The 21,931-nt window shown below is 39.0% G+C and overlaps 1 long non-coding RNA gene across 1 annotated transcript in view; it reads left to right on the forward strand.

Annotated features, from left to right (window-relative positions):
- Nucleotides 1-6,310: 6,310 nt before the first annotated feature.
- LOC148151962 (uncharacterized) overlaps nucleotides 6,311-21,931 on the forward strand; it is a 212,917-nt gene continuing 197,296 nt past the window's right edge. The window contains exon 1 of the long non-coding RNA XR_015759170.1: nucleotides 6,311-6,351. This is a non-coding gene — a long non-coding RNA (uncharacterized LOC148151962). The remainder of the gene's footprint in view (nucleotides 6,352-21,931) is intronic.

Below are 21,931 nucleotides of genomic sequence, written 5' to 3' on the forward strand. Positions count from 1 at the left end.
TGACCACTTAATTTTAAACAGTGACCTCCAATAAGAAGAGATAGTCACTCCATGTTTATGTTATATGTTTTAGTGAAAACACTTTTTACTTTTAAACTCCACTGGATGCAACCTTCATCTTTCTGAGCTTTCCTCATAAGCAATCCTCCCATCTCTAGCTCAAAAGTATAACCTCTCAGAACTGAATTTATATCCTTTCTTCAATAAACTACCTAATAAAGTGCAAAGTACTTCAGATCTGGTCTCACCAGTATTCTGTATAATTGAAGTATGACCTCCCCAGTGATATACTCAGTTCCCCTCACAATAAATTATAACATTCTATTGTCTTCCTAATTACTTGTTGAATCTGCATCTTGCAATTCATGTATGAGGACACTCAGATCCCTTTTCATCTTAGAGGTCTTCAATTTCTTACCATTTCAATAACACATTTTATTTTCATTCCTCCTTCACTCATTTGCCTATGTCTAGTGTTTCTCAAGGTGCTAGGCATTGCTTGTATTAATATCAGTAAGTACCATTCCCACTTGTACAGGCAGCATGAGGAGCTGCCACCTTGTGATTGAGCAGCAGCTCTCACTGGGATACAGGAATTAGCAGTAGCCATTGGCAATTCAGCCCTTTGAGCCCACTCCACCATTTGACATAATCATCTTATTCTGGTCTCAACTCTACTTTCCTGCCTGCTCCCCATAGCCCTCTATCCCATTTTTAATCAGAAATAAAATTTATTTATTTCTTGAATACGTTGATTGATTCTGCCCTCACAATACTCTGTGGCAGTGAGTTCTGCAGATTCACAATGCTCTAACAGAAGTAGTTCCTCCTCATCTCAGTTTTGAACCTACTATATTTTTGGTCACTCAATACTTATGACCTGTTCTAGCCTGTTCCACAAGGGGCAACATCTGTTCAACATCCACCTTATTGATCTTCTTCAACATTTCATATCCCTTATGCTTCTGAACCCCAGCAAGTACAAGCCTAAGCTATTCAGCCATTAATCTTTTATCCCTAGAATCAACCCGGTGAACTTCTTCTGAACTGCCTGCAATGCCACCAAATCCTTCTTCAAGTAAGGAGACCAAAACTGGAGACAAGACTCCAGGTGTGTGGTGTCACTAATACCTTATATATTTGTAACAACATTTCCTTATTTTTATAATTTAGGCCTTCTAAAATAAATGTCAAGATTTGCCTTTTTTATTATATGCTGCACTGACATACCCATTTTCTGTGATTCATGCACAAAGATACCCAGATCCCTCTGTATTAATGAACTTTGAATCTGCTTCCCATTTAAATAATAATTTGCCTATTTATTTTTCCATCCAACATGGACTACCTCACACTTATCCACATTAAACTCCATTAGCCAGACTCTGGCCCATTCTCTTAGCTTATCAATAACTATCTGTAAACACTTTATCCCCTCATCAACGTCTGCTTTCCCACCTACTTTAGTATCATCCATGAATCTTGCTATGTCGCACTTTGTCCATGCTTGCAGATCATAGATGTAGATTATAAATAGTTGAGATTCGAAAATTGAACCCTGCGGTACGCTCCTAGTTGCATTTCATCAACCAGACAATCTGCTTTCTGTCAGTCAGCTAATCCCCTATCCAAGCCAATACTTTAGCCCTAACTTTCTGGGAATTCTAAACTTCCGTTTATGTTTTTTTTGCTGCATCTTCTCAAATGCCTGTGGAAATCTAGCTACACCCCATCTACCAGCCCCCCATTATCCACGTTGCTGCTTACATACTCAGCAGACAAGGCATCTGCTATTGGGGCTCTTCGTGATTGCAAGGACTCAACAATGGCCAAATAACTGTCTGAAGGTTACTTTATTCTCTCATGCTTCACAAATGGAACTGATCGGACTTCCCCATTGGTTTGTGACCACTGAACAAGGTCATAGCCCGCAACATTGCCATACATTTTAATTACCTACACAAATGGGATATTGCAGATCAGCTAGGTTTCTGTTTGTTAGAATGTTGTGAACAAAATGTTCACCATTATGATGACTCCTTTTGATACTGTCATGAAACTTGATTGGCTGAGTTAGGTATGAAACAGTAGAGGCAGGCCACCAAAAATGGTAGATGACAACAAAGGAAAACTATACCAGCCTGTCACTGCATCACCTTTAAGGACAACAAACCCAGGCTTAGCTACATAGCTAATTCTCTCAGGCAATATGTGCAATGTTTTCATTTTTGTTCAATCCTCTGTGCCAGCTGTTAAAGCAGACAGAAACAGTGTGTACAGGGAAACCAGGGCAACTGTCTTGAGCTTGCAACAGCGTCATTAGCCAATGAACATGTACATAACGAGAGTGTGATTACAACAAGGACCTTCTTGCAAGTGCCAAGCTCAGTACTGAAAGCATCATTTGCATTTTGATGCAGTAATTCAGATTTCCATATAGATCAAAGGTGAGTTACAGTACAGCCTGTATAGTATTTAGGATCATTAGCAACTATTGCATGCTTTGGTTTGACAAAAGTTGACCATGGAGAAGCCCAGCTGAGAAACAAGCCAGAGCACAGGCCAAAAGTGATTCATAGAATCATAAAATCATAAAATCCTTACAGTGTGGAAGCAGGTCATTCAGCCCACCGAGTCTGCACTGACCCTCCAAACAGCATCCCACCCAAACCAATCTCCCTACCTTATCCTACAGCTCTGGATTTCCCCTGGCTAATCCACCTAACTTATACATCCCTGAATGCTATGGGCAATTTAGCATGGCCAATTCACCTAACCTGTATGTTTTTGGAGTGTGGGAGGAAACTGGAGCACCCAGAAAAAACCTACGCAGACATAGCGAGTATGTGCAAACTCCACACAGACAGTCACCGGGTCCCTGGTGCAGTGAGGCAGCAGAGTGAAGCACTGAGCCACCATGATTGGAATGTGGCTCCAGAAATCTATGCAGCCAGGAGAACTGATTTGCCATATTTTATCTAAATTGTTATTGCCTGGATGTCTTTCTATTCAGGAAACTCTGAATTTATTTATCCTACGTTTTCCATTAAAGGGTATCTAACTCAATTATACTCAAACCATCTGCTCCATGGTCCATCACTCAGTGATTTATCTTCCCAACAACCTCTCATGCCAATCAATCCTGCTTAACTCCATTTTATCCCCACCAATTGACATTTCTTGCTTTCGATGTCATTCTCTAACACTGACCTGAAGTGACTCATATAAACTCGTATTTTGTATGAGGGAAGGATGACAATGAAACAAATTGATTAGTTGACGAATTTGTATTGTGTAACAGCACTGAGATGCTTCAAGGCTAGATCATGCTTAGTGCTCCTACTGCCAGATTGGTGATCTTCAACAATGTTGTCTTCGCTGAAGCCTCGAACTCCATTGTTTATGATACAATTGTCATTTTGTGCTTATTCAGGTGAAGGATGACAATGCCGCAGAAGTGAACATTTTCCATTTTGCAGCCGGTAACAAAGCATTCTTAAGTTATATACGGTGCTGTCAGCTTCGCCAGTACATTTCAACCATGTGACCTCAGTCAGAAGGACACTAACTTTGCAAATCTCCAGCAGCATTTCACATCCCAGTGATCTGAAAAAAATAATAACCATGAAGAGTCTTCCTTATGTAAAATGCTTTCACTAAGTGGAGGCTGTAAAATCAAACAATTTGTGATACTTAACAACAACAATTAAGAGAGGACTTTTTGAGCTGCATTAAACCCTGGGTTTGTAAAATTTAAAGGCATGACTTCTGTTACAGTTTATTTCTTGTACTGCACTGATAATGATGCTTTTAAGTGTGGTCATTAAAGATGGTGCTTTTTTTGCAGTAATCATAATTTAGTGAATAATGAAAACATTTTTGTGCCTCTGAATTTGATGTCACTTATTAACAATTTTACCAGGCAAACATTCAGCAAATATTGTCCTAACTATGGGTAATGGGCTTTATTATCTTATTGACCTATTTTAATGAGAACACCATTTGTAATATTTATATTGTCGGGTCAAAGTTGGACTCATACCTGAAAAACAAGCATAGCTATAAATTATGCATGGATCTGGTCAAATATGCACATTTCACAGCTCTCAAATTACAATACTAAGATATGATAGCCAGTAGTCAGGCAAAGGGAGTGGAGAGTGCACAAGAGGCCTATATATGAGGAACCCTATTCTCAGAGATTAAGAACGTAAGAACTTGAAGCAGAGGTAAGCAATTCAACCCCTCTAGCCTGCTCTGCCATTTGATGTGATCATGGTGATGTGATCATGGTTGATGTGATCATAGTTGATCATATCATGGATTCAACTCCACTTTCCTGTCACTCTCCAAAACCGTCAAACCTATAATTAAATATCTGTCTATCTCTTCCTTAAATTTGTTCAATGCCCTGGTATTCACCAGACTCTGGGGTAATGATTACCACAAATTCACCACCCTTTGAGAGAAGTCATTTCTCCTCATCCCTGTTATAAAACTACTACCCTTTAGCCTAAAACTATGACCCCTCATTCTAGATTGCCGCACAAGAAGAAACATCATCTCCATATTTACTTTGTCAATCTTCTTTAAAACCTTATATACCACAATTAGATCTCCTCATTCACCCAGGCAGTATCAGCTTAAACAACTTAATCTCTCTTCATAAGGCAAACACCTCACTGCTGAAATCAACCTAGTGAATCTTCTCTGAATTGCCATCAATATAACTACATCCCTCCTCAAGTAAATGGACTAAAATATATGCAACACTCCTGGTAACAGGGCTGGAGAAGATTATAGATATGGACAAGGAAAAGTGTATGAAGGACATTGAATACAAAGCTAAGACTTCTAAATTCAGGGACATCTGCCAATCAGCAGAAGGGAAAAGCAGTAGAATGTGAAAGTGACAGTGCCATTTGGATCTGGACTTCCACATTACAAGATTTTGCTGGTTTTTATTGAGCTCATTGTTTATTAAGACCATTTCCCCAAAACTCTACAACCTTCTACAGCTTCAGACTCTGGCACTTATTCTCTGCTTTCTGTTCCTGAAAGACATTTCTTTTATTGTCTTTAACTGCACCTTTGAAAATCTCCTTAAAACACATTTCTTCATCTGAGCATGTAATCATTTTCCCTGATATCATCATGTTTAACTTGGTGACAATGTTTGAATAGACCATAAGACCATCAGTTGTAGGAGCAGAAATAGGCCATTCAGCCATTCGACTGGTGGAACCAACATTTGATCATGGCTGATATGTTTCTCAACTCCACTGTCCTACCTTCTCTCTGTAACCCTTGATCTCCTCAATAATCAAGAACCTATCTATCTGTCATAAATACATTCAATAACTTGGCCACGACAACCCTGTGTGGCAATGAGTTCCGCAGAGTCACCACCGTCTGACTGAAGAAACGGTTCCCCATTTCAGTTCTCAAGGATTGTCCTTTAACCATGAGGGTACGTTACTGGGTTCTAGTCTCTCCTGAAAACCTCGTCCATGTCTACTTAGTATTCTGTAAATTTTAAACAGATCCCCCACCTCCCCCCCCCCCCCCCCCCACCCCCCCCGCCCCCATACTTTCAAACTCCATCAAATACCGACCCAGAGTCCTCAAATACTGCTTGCATGACAAGCGCTTTATCTCGGGATCCTTCTTGTAAACTTTCTCTGGGCTCCATCCAACATCAGCATACCTTTCCTAAGATAGGTGCCCACACTGCTCATAATATTTCCAATGTGATCTGACCAGAACCTTATACATTCTCAGCAGTACCGCTCTGCTCTTGTTTTCTAGCCCTCTTGAAGTGAATGTCAACATTGCATTTGTATTTCTAACTGCCAACTGAACCTGCATGTTACCTTTAAGAAAATCCTGAACTTTGACCCACAAGTCTTTTGATGCTTCAGATTTCCCACTTAGAAAATAGTCAAAACCCCTATTTTTCCTACCAAAGTGCATACACTTTTCCACATTGTATTCCATCTGCCACTTCTTTGCCCACACTCCTAGCCTGTTCAAACCCTACTGCAGGCTCTCTGTTTCTTTCATGTTAGCTGTCCTTCCATCTATCTATGTGTTGTGATAATACTGTGACTTCAAGAGATGGCTGAGACAAAAGTGCTACTGGTCTGCTCAAAGACAATAAGGTAAACAATTTGTAAAAAAATTGAACAATGGAAGCAGCCTGAATTCGTGTGGTCAAGCTCCCACAGAATCAAAACCTTTAGTTTTAGTTTTCTGCATTTACTGGGGTCTTGAAGATAGATCTGAAAACTCTTATTGCCCTCTCTGTTACAGGTAAAAGCTGGAGGTCTGTTCCTGCTGCTAGAATTGAACGTAAGACAATCTATTTTACTGAATTTGACTTTGCCAAGGATCTGTTCATGGGATGCTGCTCTAATGGAACAGTTAATTAGTTTTAGTTCATATATATAATAATCTGTTAAGCATTTCAATAGGGTGGCAGTTAAGCCAATTATTTTATTTATTTTTATTTTGTCTGTTTTTTAGCTGTCATGTAAATACAAAATGTGTTTTGTTTAATGTCAAGTAGTTTGACTAATTGAATTGCATCTGGAATGTAATGCCTTACACTTACCTTTAAAATAAGAAAAGGTTAGGGTCTAAGTTACCTTCTTAAATATTTTGAGGCATTTTGGTCTGATCCGTAATTACCTAGGGCTCTTGTCAGGATCAAAATTTCTAATTCCAGCTTGGGTTTTGTATTATTGGTCTCAAAGACAGTGAGTGGTAAGTTTTGGTCTTCTCTTTTTGGGTGTTGAATTTGGTTGTTTTAATAAAGTAGCACCTTGAGCAGTAATGGCTCTTTCAGCCACTATGAGTTTCCTGGCGGTGGAAGAAGTCATTTCAGCAGTTTTACAGAAAGTGAGCAAGGCAATGCTTCAGGAATTAGCAGACAAGCTGGAGTTGGGATTGCCTTTGTAAATGAGAAAAGGGGAGATGATTGCAGCAATGGCTCATCATTTAGGATTGGAAGAAGTGTCATCAGATTCTTTGGAAATGGCTAAAATTCAGTTGCAAATAAAGCAGCTTGAACATGAAAAAGACATGAAACAGTTTGACATGATTGAAAATGAAAGGAAAGCAGAAGGAGAGATTAACTCTAGCAAAGGAAAAAGAAAAAGAAAGAATAGCCCTGGCAGAAAAAAACGAAAAGCCAAAAAAAAAAACAGGAGAAAGAGAGAGAAGAAAGGGAGAAAGAGAGAGTTTTTTGAAATTTGGAGATTGGAACTGAAAACTCAAAGTTGATTTAAAATGACAGAGATAGAGGTGAAAGGTAGGAGTAGTGATGAGGTCAGTGATGGAGAGCAATCGTATCATAGCCAAAGGCCTGGTGAGGATCTTTTTACATATATCCAAATTTTGCCTAATTCAATGAGAAGATTGTAGAAGCCATTTTCATTTTGTTTGAAAAAGTGGCTAAATAAATGAAATGATCAATGACCATGTGCACATTGTTGATTCATACATAGTTGGTAGGTAGAGCTAGTGAGATATTTGCATCGCTACCAGAGGAGATATCTGGGGTGTATGATGAAGTGAAAAAAGCCCTTTTAAATGCATATGAACTGGTACCAGAAGTCTACAGACAACATTTTAGAAAACTAAGGAGGGAACCTGGTCAAACATTCATAGAGTTTGAAAGGATCAAACAAAGTAATTTTGATAAGTGGATAAAGGCATTGAATGTAGATCGAATAACTGATGCTCTTCGAGAGATGATTCAAAAATTCACTTCATGAAGTAATGGGAAGTCATGTGGACAAGCAGAGAGTTAAGGTTGCAAGATTAGCAACAGCAATGGCAGATGATTATGAGTTGCTTCAAGTTTGACTTCCAACATAAATTTCATTATGGGAGGGATAGAAGTTGGGGAAAAGACATCTAATTGAATACAGTAAAGATAGTTTACCACTGGATAAGATGGAAACACATGAGCAGGAAAAGAGAAATAAAAATGCTCAGGTGTTTTCACTGCAATAAAGTAGGCCACATGATGTCACAGTGTTGGTGGTTTAGAAAAAGCATTGGGAAGATGGATGTCGGAAAATAGGATAAGCCAGTAAGTTTTGTGGAATTGGTAAAGGAAAGCAATTGAATGTACAACTGCGTCAGGATTTGGTTGAGAAAAAAGTGCCAGATCTCTTTAAGGAATTTACTTTCGAGTGGGCAAGGTTTACTCAGGTATGCCAGGACGAGTACATCAAGAAATTTAAGATTTTAAGAGATACAGGAGCAAGTCAATCTTTGGTGATGAGCCATAAGGAGATATGTAAGTCAAAAGGAGTATTGCTAGAAAACATAGTAATGCAGTTGGGTCTGATAGAATGTGATGGTTCCTTTCTGGTGTGATCTCACTTTATAGGAAAATCATGCAATAGCAGCATCATTTAAACTAATGGGGTCAGAATCGCATTATAGCCAATTCAGGTAAACAAAGTTCATGTTCTATAAACAAATTCTTCAATCATGTTAAAGCCAGTTTGCATTGAAGAACTGACTATATGTGGAATTCATGGCGAGAAGAGCGGTTATATAAATTGAGGTTGAAGAGCCTGTGAAAAGTGGTGAGGTGGTCTTTGGAGTAATGGAGAAATTTGTGGATCCTTTGTAATGATATAGCTGATGATAAAAAGCATACACAGAAGCAGAATCTGAGTGTATCTCAGAATGTTACTGTCTTAAAAATGAAGTCTTGATAAGGAAATGGAGGCCATCACATGTTCAGATGGATGAAAAATGGGCAGAGGTTCATCAAGTTGCATTACTGGTAGATTATAGAAAAGAGATATTGTGTGTAGAACATGAATTACTAATAGGAGCCAATTTTGGAGTAAATAAAACTCAAATCAAAATATAAAAAAAACATTTTTGATTTGCCTAGACTGCATCAGGCTGTTGTTAAATTTTGCCAGCCATGTCATACATGTCAGATAAGGAACCTTTTGCAAGAGTCTTAATTGATTACATTGGACACCTACCTGAAACAAAAAGTGGGAATCAGTATTAACCATATGGATGGGTGTTTACTAGATTTCCAGAGGCCATTTCCGTTATGCAGTATCACAACTAAAAGTACTGTAGGAGAATTACTCAAAATTGTTATGAGCTATAGACTACCCACAGAAATACAATCAGGTCATGGGTCAAATTTTTCATCAAAATTATGCAAGGAAGTTACAGATAGTTTAGAAATAAAACAATTCAAATCCAGTACCATCCAGAATCACAGAGAGTATTAGAACAGTGGCATCAAACTTTAAAGACCATATTGAAAGCTTAGAGTCAAGACTATCCTGAGGACTGTGAGAAAGAAATGCCATTTATATGTTTCATTAGGGATGCACCTAATAATTCAACTAAATTTAGTCAATTTTAATTCATTTTTAGGCATGAGGTAAGAGAACATCTGAAAGCAACTGAAGTAAAATTGGTGAGTCAGGGTTCAGAGATCACATGTTTGGACTCTGTGTCAAATTTTAAGGAAAGGTTAAAAATAGAGCAGGTGAGTTGGCTAGACAGTATTTGAAAGTAATATAGCATGTGTTAAAACAAGAAGCAGAAACAAGGTCAAAAATTCATAATTGTTTTAGTGGAGACAAAGTGTAGTAGTTGGCGAACCTTTAAAGGCAAGATTTAGCAGCCCTTATCAAATCAAAAGGAAATTGAGTGAGGTGAACTATTTGATAAGAACACTGGCTAGAAAGAAATATCACAGAGAGTGTTATGCGAATATGCTCAAAAGGTATTTTAACAGAGAAAGAAAGCAAATGGAAAAAGTGTTACTGGCTCCAACACAGAGTGAAGAACCAAGTTCGGATGTTTAAACTATTTGTTTTCAAATGAAGTGGATACTTGTCAAATTAAATTAGACAATGAGGAAGTTTGCAAAATTGGAATGAATTATTGAATTACTTCCAGAGAAAAATCGTAATGACTTGCAAGAGTTATTGCTGTTATATGGGGAGATATGTGGGAATACGCTGGGAATCTAATAATCTAATCATACATGATGTTGACCGAGGAAATGCTGTTCCAATTAAGAAACATCCTTATAGACTTAACCCTCTAAAGTTGGCAAAGGTTCAGAACAAAATTGAATGCAAGCTCAAAGACAACATAATTGAAGTGAGTTGCAGCAAATGGAGCTCACCCATAGTAATAGTGCCAAAACTGATGGTACCCAACAATTATTTATGGACCACCGCAAAGTCAATGTAGTTACAAAATCTGATTCATATTATATTCCACATTTGGAAGACGGTTTTGAGAAGATGAGACAACCAACAGTTTAAAATCATGCCATTTAGTATGAAAAATGTGTCAGCCATTTTCAAAGATCAAGCAATAAAGTAATTTTGAGATTATTCAATTGTGTGTTGTACATTGACGATCTGTGATTTTTAGTCACACATGGAAGGAACATTTGGAACATCTATCAGAATTATTCAATTGATTTTGGGAGACAGGCTTGGTGATAAACGGGGCTAAGAGTTCACAAAAGCCTAAGTCATGTTACTGGACCATGTCATTGAACAGGTACAAATGTCCTTGTGGGATGTGAAAACAAAGGTTACTGGGGATTTTCCCACACCATTAATGAAGACGGAAGTACAACAATTCCTGGGACTGAGTGGTTTTTTATCAGAAGTTTGTAATGAATTTTAACAGTGTGTTTGTTTCAGTGACTGATTTGTTTTCTAATGAAGTAGAAAATTTCAGTAGATGAAAAAATGTGTGAAGGCATTTGACAGCAGAAGGTTGTGTTAACCTCTGCTCCAGTGGTAGCCACACCTAATTACACAAAACCATTCGAAGTGGCTATCGATGTGAGTGATGTGAGTGTCGGTGTTACACTCTTGCAAGATGACAATGAGAAATTAGGAAGACTAGCTGAGTATTTTTGCAGAAAATTGAATAATCATCAACAGAAAGTTTCCACAATTGAGAAGGAGACCTTGGCGTTGCAACATTTCAATGTTTATATTGCCAGTAATGTATCTGAGACATTATATATACTGATCATAACCCTTTAAAGATTTTATAAGATTTAAGGATAAAAATATCAGACTATTTAGATGGAGATTCTTATTGCATTCATTCAATTTGAAAATTATACGTGCGGCAGGATGAGAGAAAGCAATTGCAGATGCATTCTTGTGACTTTGATGAATGAAGACTGAGGTGTTCAGTAGCTAGTAAAGAAAGTGGATTGAAATGGAGTGTACTAGTGAATGTTTGCATGGTTAGAGTGAATATAGATATAGTATTAGACTAAAGTTTTTTTAAAATAAGACCGCCTTTGTATATTAATGGTTCTTTTTACAGGGGAAGGTATACCAATAATATGGCTTTAAGAGGTGTATATAATCTTATTTTTATGAAGAAAGGTTGAGACAGAGGTGCCACTGGTCTGCTCAAAGCCAATAACGTAAACAGCTTGTGAGGCCTTGGGTTTTTTATTTTAAAAAATGAAACAATAGAAGCAGCCTGAATGGGTAGGGTCAATCTCCCACTGAACTAGGATTTTTAGTTTCAGCTTTTTTCAGTTGCTGGGGTCTTGAAGCTCAATGTGGAATTGTTTATTTTTCTCTCTCTGTTACAGCTCAAAGCTGGATTTCTCTTCTGGATTCTGATTTTGTGGTATTATCACAAAATTTCTATGTGGCTTCCATTTGTCCTTGAGTTCACCAGTTCTCCAGGGCCATTTTCTGCTGGAAGAGAGTAGTAGTGGGCAAAATATTTTCAGATTAAGGGTCACTGGGCTCAAAATGTTTGCCTTGTTTTTCTCACTACTGGTGCTGCCAGCATGCTGAGATTCTCCAGCAGTTTCTGTTTTTTGTTTCAGACCTCCACCATCCACAGTTCTTTGTTTCATATTACTTTACCAATTATTTTGTGAGTCATGTGCCTGTGCAGTTAAATAACCTTAATTTATGGAGTTTGGGGGAGGTGTCCATTTGAACATGTTGAAAGACATTTGTTTGTGAGATGTCGATGTAAGGTCTGACAGTCACTGCATGCTGCAGAATTAGTCATGGAGGTGTGGTGCATAAAGGAATAAGAGAGATTGGTGGAGCGATAGATGTCAGATGTGATGTGTGGATATATTCCCTCACATTAATCTCAATAATCTACTCAACTCTTCTTTATGTTGCAGCCAGTATCATTTTATAGGTAAAAGCAAGTATGCATAGGACAAATGTAGGAATAATCTACTGATACAGCTCTTGGTGTCAGTTACATCGTTAACACAAGTGCTATTCCACTCTCTCCATTGTTTCTTTAAAGAGTCAAAATTATTTTTACATTGTTAAAAGGATGTGAAAAAAATAATCTTCAGAACAGATATGTTAACCTTTCTGTGCTGGAAGCTAGCTCTCATGAGTAAAGACCCATAATTAATCCCAAAATTTACTACAGAACATATGCAACCAACCAGCAAATTGAGCACTGCTCATGCACCTCGGAGAATCATTCAAATAAAAGAAGAAAACATTTGGATACTCACGGTAGAGTTGAATGCACTTTGAACTTTGCTGGATGACAATAAGAGATGCATCTATCGTCGAATCATTGGGTTTTTTTTGTGCTTGATCGAGGTTAAAGTCACGAAGAAAGGATAATTTAGTGCTGATGTATTAAGTTTGGTCATTCTTATTCACTGACAATGGATTAAGAGATCAAGTGAGTTGACCAGTACTCATGTGGGCAGTGAATTGAAAAATTAGTCTTTTGGTTGAAACTGAGAAAAGCATAGAGTGACTAAGATAATTATGTAAACAGATCAGAAGACACCAATGATTTGATATTATCTGATGCCTCTTGTATTTGTCAACATTGTGTCATCTGTGTGACAGCCCTAGTGATGTTCTGCTTCAAGTATTTCTGCCTTCAAATTACTGCAATAAATCTCCTTTAATGTGTTCAAATCAGACCTTTTTATGTTGTAAAGTTGTGCGCTCAATTAGCAGTGCGACATAAATGGGAACATCCTGCAGTTGTTTTCAAACTTATCCATTTAGTGGTGTTCATTGAAGACTTCAATGTCTTCTCCTCAGTGTGCATATTAATTTACATATAATCAGAGAAAGAATGGAGTTGACATTTTGAGATGATGCCAAAATAGCAGGAAATTCTTTAAAAGTCCAAAAAAAGTAGCAAAGGATAATTGACAAAAAAAAGGAATGGTAAAGAAATGTTAAATGGATTTTCATATCAGTAAAAGTGAAGTAATGCAAGTTTATGAAAACAATTGCAGCAATTATATTCTGATTGACAGTATGATTAATGTTGAGAACAACAGAAGGATTTGTGACTTTAGATGTGCAGACATTAAAGACAGCACCTCGGTTGATAAAGCCAGAAAAAGTAATGGATTTCTCCCTTATCACAAGAAGTATAGAATACAAAAGCTTCAAGATAATGATGAATCTATATAAAACTTTAAGACATCAACTAGAGTTCTTGAAATATTGAGTCCTTGTTGTTGGAACAATGCAGATCATAAAATAATATGAAAACAGTGTTCAAGGAAGTTTTATTATTGCGAAACCTGTTTGTACAAATCACTGAGGTTTTTGAAACATTAAGGTCAAAGCCTTGATAATTTGTTAAGCAGACAGCACAGGCAGCAGTATTTGAACATGTACACAAAAGATAACACTTCCACCCAGGTAAAATATTGTAAGTTGCCAGGGACAGCAAAGAGCAAAATATAATAGAGCTTCAAATGTTTCCCAGCTTACAGTGCCACTGCAAAGCTGACTTTGAGGCATTGCCTAAAATCTGACACAGTACAGCAACTATATGGCATGAGGAAATTTGGCTCCATCTTTGGAAATGACCATTATTTCAGGCCTTAACTATCTTATTTTCCTGCCTGCCTTTTCCAGGTGGGTTGTCACTTTCTCAATCCAGACCGAGGAGAATAAGCTGGAGTATAAAACAAATCAAGTTGCTGTCCTGACCCAGTTTTTCCAGATTTTCCTGTGTCTTTACCACAGCAAAAGGTCAGATGAATTCATTCACTTGCAGTTCATCCTCCTGAGTGTTGGTCTTCTTCTCTAAGGAAGGATGTTCTTGCTACAGAGGGAGTGCAGTAAAGGTTTTCCAGGCTGAATCCTGCAATGGCAGGACAGACAAACGAAGAGAGGTTGCATTAGCGACTTTTTTGAGAAGATTTGTAGTTCAGGTTGAGGTTTTAGATTTAGATTTAGATTAGATTAGATTACAGTGTGGAAACAGGCCCTTGGGCCCAACAAGTCCACACCGACCCGCCGAAGCGAAACCCACCCATACCCCTACATTTACCCCTTCCCTAACACTACGGGGAATTTAGTAAGGCCAATTCACCTGACCCTGCACATCTTTGGACTGTGGGAGGAAACCGGAGCACCCGGAGGAAACCCACGCAGACATGGGGAGAACGTGCAAATTCCACACAGTCAGTCGCCTGAGGCGGGAATTGAACCTGGGTCTCTGGCGCTGTGAGGTAGCAGTGCTAACCACTGTACCACCATGCCGCCCACATGTAGGTTTGCTCGTTGAGCTTGAAGGTTCATTTCCAGACATTTTGTCACCCTACTAGGTAACATCTTCAGTTGCCCAATGGGCTGAGAAGTAGCAGATGGAGTTTAATTTAGATAAATGCAAGGTGCTGCATTTTGGGAAAGCAAATCTTAGCAGGACTTATACACTTAATAGTAAGGTCCTAGGGAGTGTTTCTGAACAAAGAGACCTTGGAGTTCATGTTCATAGCTCCTTGAAAGTGGAGTCGCAGGTATATAGGATAGTGAAGAAGGCATTTGGTATGCTTTCCTTTATTGAGTACAGGAGTTGGGACATCATGCTCCGGCTGTACAGGACATTGTGTGCAATTCTGGTCTCCTTCCTTTTGGAAGGATATTGTGAAACTTGAAAGGGTTCAGAAAAGATTTACAAGGATGTTGTCAGGGTTGGAGGATTTGAGCTATACCGAGAGGCTGAATAGTCTGGGGCTGTTTTCTCTGGAGTGTCGGAGGCTGGAGGGTGACCTTATAGAGGTTTATAAAATCATGAGGGGCATGGATATGATAAATAGACAAAGTCTCTTCCCTGTGGCGTGGCGGAGTGCAGAACTGGAGGGCATAGGCTTAGGGTGAGAGGAGAAAGATATAAAAGAGATCAAGGGGCAGCCTTTTCATGCAGAGGTTGGTACGTGGAATGGAATGAGCTGCCAGAGGAAGTGGTGTAGGCTAATACGATTACAACATTTAAAAGGCATCTGGATGGGAAAGTGAATAGGAAGGGTTTGGAGAGGTATAGGCTGGGTGCTGGCAGGTAGGACTAGATTGGGTTGGGATATCCGGTCGAGTTCAACCGAAGGGTCTGTTTCCATGCTGTATATCTCTATCATTCTCTGACATTCTCTGTTTTGAGTGTAATGAAAGAGTATGTGATATTGTTCGTGCAACAGGTATAAAGGAGTCTATGCTGTGCACCATTAGAGACAATGTAGAAAGAATTAAAACAAGCTGCATTGCTGGAACAAGTCTGAGTGCTAGCATGTCTGTAACATCATAAACAAAGGAACTTGAGGAGATGGAGCAATCGAGAAAGCAATCTGGCACACCTATTCTCACCATAAAACAGAAAGCCTTATCAATTTATGAGAACCTAAGGAGAAAAGCTGAAAATCTTGCAGATGTGCCTACCTTCAGTGTGGCTGGTTTGCTGGATTTAAGAACTGCTTCACTTTCATAACTTAAAGTTACGTGGTGAAGCTGCCAGTGCTGATGAGGAACGTGTGTTGTCATTTCCTCCTGTGGTGAAAACATTGATTGAGGAAGAAGGCTACACCTTAGATCTAATCATTGGATGAAACAGGTTTATACTGGAAATGAATGCCACGCAGAACCTACATTTCTAAGAATGAAGCACGCTTAAGACTGTGTTGTTGGTTGCCAATGCTAGTGGAGACTTAAAGCTTAAGCTTGTGGTGATGTACCACTCTGAAAGGTTACCTTAAGTCCACTTTTGGTGTTTATTTCAGGTCAAGCAAAAGAAATTGAATGATGGGGCAAATTTTCTCTGACCTTATTATTGATATTTTCAAGGATGTTTTTAAAAGTTAATGCAGAAGAAAAAGTTTGGATTTCAAGATTTTCCTCATTCTGGATAATGCACCAACCCATCCTCCCACCATTGGTGAGCTTTCTGAGAACATCTCGGTGCTATTTCTACCTCTGAACACAACGTCTCTCTATCAACACATGGACCAGGGTGCAATAGCAGCTTTTGAAGCTTATTATTTAAGGCAACCATTCATCAAGCTGATTGCAGCTACTGAGGGAGATAATGAAACAATATTCTTCAATTTTGGAAGAGCTTTAACATTCAGAATGCTATTGACATCATTGTGGAAGCCTGGATTGGTGTCAGTAAGGACTGTTTGCATGCAGCTTGGTGGAAGCTTCTCCCAGATTTTCTTCATGACTTTAAAGACATTGAATCATCAGAGGAGCTTCCAACAATCAAAGAGCATTGTGTCACTCGTGCAAAACAAGTTGGATTTGAAGAAGTGGAGACTGAGGATGTCGAGAAGCTACTTGAGTCCCTTTGTAAAGACCTCTCCACAGCTGATCTATAACAATTCGTTGCTATGGGGGAAATCGAAGCTTGAGATGAAGATGATGAAGCCCAGGATGCAGCACCACGAGGCCTTCCCACTTCTCTTGTCTTCTATCCTGGGGGAAGTTGAGAAGCAGTTGCAGCTCTTAGAAGACAATGACTACAGTGCAGAATGCAGCAAGATAACAGATAGTGGCATAAAGTTTTAGCTGGCACCTTATGAACATTTTCTTCATGAAAGTAGAAAAATGGCGAAAAATTAAATGCCTTTTTTAAGCCAACCCCCAGTAAATATTCTGAGGATAATGAACCACAGCCATCCATTTCTGGACTAAATATTTTCTTTTGCTGTAACCCTGCACCCAGAACTGCACCTGAAAGGAAGGATGGTACTGATGATGACCCTCAGTCCCTTTCTTAAAACATACAGTATCTCTGCAAGTTCAGAAACCCTTTAAAGTTAAAACTTTTATATTATTTCATTAAAATATATGAGTTTCGCATTTTTTAGACTGTGCTATTGTTTGTGTTAAGCTAACTACTATAGACTGTGTTATTGTTTGTGGTAAGCTAACTACTATTTTATCTCAACCTTTTCGGATATTTTTGGTGGTTCACCCCAACCCTGTTTTTCCCACTGGCTCCAGTTTTCTATAAAGCGTGATTTTCTATAACACGAGAACACAACTACCATGTTATAACAGAACAGACTGCATGTTCAAATTCTCACATTATTTCATATCTATCAAAAATCCTCAAAGATAATGACATTTGTCTTAAAAAGATCACAGCCATTTTTATTTATTGATACAAAAATATTATCTTGAAGCACTAAATCTATTTTGAAATGAGTGGTATACTTTCAAAGAGGTGTTTAATATTGGATCTGGCTAAAATGTCTTGGCTAGGTCAAATAAACAGTATGCTGTCTCTCTGAAGTCAGAAAATATCTCATGTTTACTAACGTCTTGGCACAACTATGTAGCATTCTGCTGAAGACTGTCAGCAAGGAGACAAAGCCTTCCCTTGGTATTGAACGGACATCTGGCTCATTACTTTCACTGTAGATAGTATGTCACTTCGCATATATCATGATACAGTAAATCAGACACTGGTGCAAGATCCATGATGGATGCCTTTGTGAAACTTTGAAGAAAGGACAAAGGTGACAAAATGCTAAGCTCATCCCTGTCAATCATTCATCCACATCCTAACAAAATTCTTGATCATGTCTTATGTCATGGAATTATTGGAAATTTTGCATCCACCAGTTGCAGAGATTTAATTTAATCAGGTTAGAATTAACTAAAGTAACAATAGATAGTTTAGGTTCACTAGACTGTAATAAGTAAATTAAAACAATCATTTTTTGCACCAGCAAAATACTATGGATGTTGGAAATTCAGCAGATATGGCACCATCTGTGGAGAGAGAAACAGAAATAAGATTTTGAGTCTGGTATGATTTCTTCAGAATGTGGAATCCTGCCGGGAGTAACTCACCTTCTGACTCCCAAGGGTCAGATCACCATCCCCACTTTCTATGGATGCAGCTCAAACGATACTCAAGAAGCTTGCCACCATCGGAAACTAAGCAGCCCACTTGATTGGTACAACGTCCATAAACATTCACTCCCTTCATCTCTGTCGCTCAGCAGTGTATACTATCTACAAGATCCAGCACAACCACTTACAAGTTCCTATCCAAACCAAGCACCATCCAGATTTGCAAGCATATCACTGTTCTTTCAGTCCTGCTTGACAAAAAAGCTGGAACTTGCTTCCTCATGACAAATGAACCAGCATGGTTCAGGAAGGCACCACCACCTTCTCAAGGACAACTCTGAATGCAGAATAAATGTTGGCTTAGTCAGTGACACCCACATCACATGGATGAATGAATAAAGAAAGTGAGCAATGTGTTGCAGCTTGCAATTTTAGAAAACAGGAATTTCCCCAGCTTCCATACTGTGCAAGTTGGATGGTTAAACCAGGAGATGGAGAGTCAACCTTTCAGGAAAACTGTGTGGTGACAGAAACAATTTTGTTCCCATATTCCTTTGTGTCCTGACCCTCACTAAAAACATAAAGAAGTCAGGGGTACCTTCATGCAGCAGCCACCAAATGTCCTTTTAAGGATAAAAGCAAAATATTGCATTTGGTGGAATTCTGAAGGAAAAGTAGAAAATGCTGAAGAAATTCTGAAGGTCTAACAGCATCTATGGATAGAGAAACATGGTTAATTCTCCATCAGAACTGTTCTGAAGAAGAATCAGATCTCTATCCATACATGATGCCAATCACTGGTTTGTGGGAGAGGTGAAATATTTAAAATATATGCTCTATTCACAGCATTCTAAATATGCAACTATTCTTCTGTTGTAACACATGATCATGGCTGACACATTTAAACTGCCTCAGGCTCAAAGCAGTAATCAGTCCAATTGCAAAGTGTGTTAAAATCAATGAAAGAATTGTAGATGCTGAAAATCAGAAATGAAAACAGAAATTGCTGGAAAATCTCAGCATGTCTGACAGCATCTGTGAAAAGAAAGTAGAGGCAACATTTTGGATCCATTCACCCTTCTTCAGAACTGCTTTCTGTGCACTGATGCTGCCAGACCTGCTGAGTTTTTCTAGCAATTTCTGTAAAAGGTTTATTAAGTGAGCTTCTAGACATCCACATCTATAAGACAAATGTCTTCCACCAACCTGACCCAGCATTTTGGAGTGACCACCCCTACCCCCCGATCATCTAAGTCCTCAGGGGGGCCTTTAAGAATGTTGGCCACTTCCAATACCTTGGAAGTATCCTGTCAGCCAAAGGAGCTATTGAGGAAGAGATCCAACATCGCCTCCAGTGTGCTAGTGCAGTCTTCAGCTGCCCGAGGAAAAGAGTTTTCAAAAACAATAACATCAGATCCAACACCAAGATCATAGTATACAGAGCTGTGGTGGTTCCTGCCCTCCCATATGACTCTGAGACATGAACTATCTACAGCAGACCCCAGTATCACCACTGCTGCTTGCGTAAGATCCTGCGAATCTGCTGGGAAGACAGATGGACCAACACCACTCCCAATATTGCTAGTATTGAGGCACTGGCCACCCTTGATCAGCTGTGAAGGGCTGGGCATGTTGTCTGCCCAACTGATATGAGACTCCCCAACCAAGTACTCTACACCCAGCTCTGAAATGGCCGACGAGCACCAGATGGACAGAGGAAACACTTCAGGGATACTCTCAAGGCCTCACTGGCGAAGTTTAGTATTCCCACAGACACCTGGGAACCACTGGTCCAAGACCACCCAAATTGGAGGAGGAACATCTGGTAAGGTATGAAGCACCTCAGGACTTGCTGTCAGGAAAAACCAGAACCAGGCAATAACAGTGTAAGTAGCATGCTGCCACACCATTGCCCCACCCATCCCTTCCTGTGACTACCTTTTGCCCCACATGTGGCAGAGTTTTCAGAAGCCACATCAGTCTGTACAGCCACCTACTGACCCACCCTGAGAGTGGTAGAGAGTCATTCTCATCTGCAAGTGACTGCCAATGATGATGATGATGGTGATGAGATATTCATGGATTGGCTGAGGTCTGGACTTTGCATAATTTTACCTTCCTGGCGACCTGCTTTGCTGAGAGACAAGACAATTCAAAATTAAGGTAAGCTGCCTTCTTGAACTACTGTAGTCTATTTACTGTCCTTACACCCACAATGACAATTAAAGAATGGCAATGTATTTCCCAAGTCTGTTGATAGGTGAGGAACTTATAGGTGGTCATGTTCCTGTGTGTCTGCTGTCCTTGTCCTTATAGATGGTGGTGCTTTTGAGTTTGGAACGTGCAGATAAAGGAGCCTTGGTGAGTGTTTGCAGTGCATCTTGTAATTGGTAACACTGCTGTTAGTGAGGGCCAGTGGTAGAGGGAGTGAATGTGGATGTGGTGCCAGTCAGATGGGCTGCTTTGTCCTGAATTGTCCAAAATGTTCACACATTTAATATGATCAAAAGTCTTTGTTCGATTGGGTAGAAAACATACAGCCAACCAATGAGGACTAGGACAATTAGATCTAGCAGCACGTTGAATTTCTAGCAACTACATGATATTTTCAGCTGGAGCTAGCTATAAATCATCCTTACATCAGAGCTTAGTCTCTATCACTGTCAGAAAATCACTGTAATGGCTGTTATATTTCACTTTAACTTTTGGCAGAATCTGTTGATAAAACAAGATGTAAGTTACCTTATGCGTGTGGAGATATCATTGTGTCAGTAATAAAAATGGTAAAGGCTGCTCAACATGTTCATTATTCTTTGTTCAGCATTTTTCTTAACAATCACTAAAAGTCATGGAAAGTAAATGGAGGAAATCATGCTCTTTACAACTGATACCGAGCAGAACAATAACAATATGGAGTGAAATTGGTCCGTGCCAACTACATAAAACAGGTTTGTATGGCTCAGCAAATGATTCTTCACCACAAGCAATCTTCTTTCAACTGAAGTTCCTAGAAAATGGTTTAAACTCTTTATGAAATTCATTTATTCATCTCACTATTACTTTTGGTTGGTTTGAAGTGAAAGATGTGGAAAATAGAATAGAAACTACAAATTGGCAGGCTGTACCTTAGGCTAGGAGGCTGTTCATACTGCGAAGATGGAAAATTTAGCACTTTGTATCTTCAGGTAAAACCATTAATAGAGTAAAAGCTCTGAAAGGACTTCACAGGACCATTATCAGGGCAAGTTTGACACTAATCCAAATAAAGTGATATTAAAATGTATGATCAAATTCCGCTGGCAAAGAATTTAGGGAGTTAGAAACAGAAATAAACCAGGGATAAGGAGTTCTAAGCTGAGAACTAAAATGGCTGAACGCACAGATATCAATAGTGGAGATTGCACAAGGATGTGCAATAGAACACCCTCCACAAAACTCCTTCAAAGTCATCAAGCCCAGAAGAAAACAAAACAATAAATTGAGATGAACAGCTGGAAAATATCTGTGCTTTACAACTATAAAATGGAAGTGTGAACTGTATTCTTTAAATGCTGCAATAGGGACTTTCTGAGATGCATTTATCCTGGGCACAGATCAGGAACTCTTCCCTTGGATTTCAACAAGGATTGAAATGTTGATCTGTAAGAAAATGTAGCTGTGAAGAATCAAGGCTAGTTCTGTTATGGATTTTATCAAGGTGAATGCAAGAACATGGAGGGGTCCTAACTTTCAACACTCGGATTTGGGTAAATGCTCCCTGCCACCAAATTCTTGATAAT

Source organism: Chiloscyllium plagiosum, unplaced genomic scaffold (assembly GCF_037043375.1).
Source record: "Chiloscyllium plagiosum isolate Xiang-an unplaced genomic scaffold, Cpla_swu_hap1 HiC_scaffold_2, whole genome shotgun sequence".
Classification (NCBI taxonomy): domain Eukaryota; kingdom Metazoa; phylum Chordata; class Chondrichthyes; order Orectolobiformes; family Hemiscylliidae; genus Chiloscyllium; species Chiloscyllium plagiosum.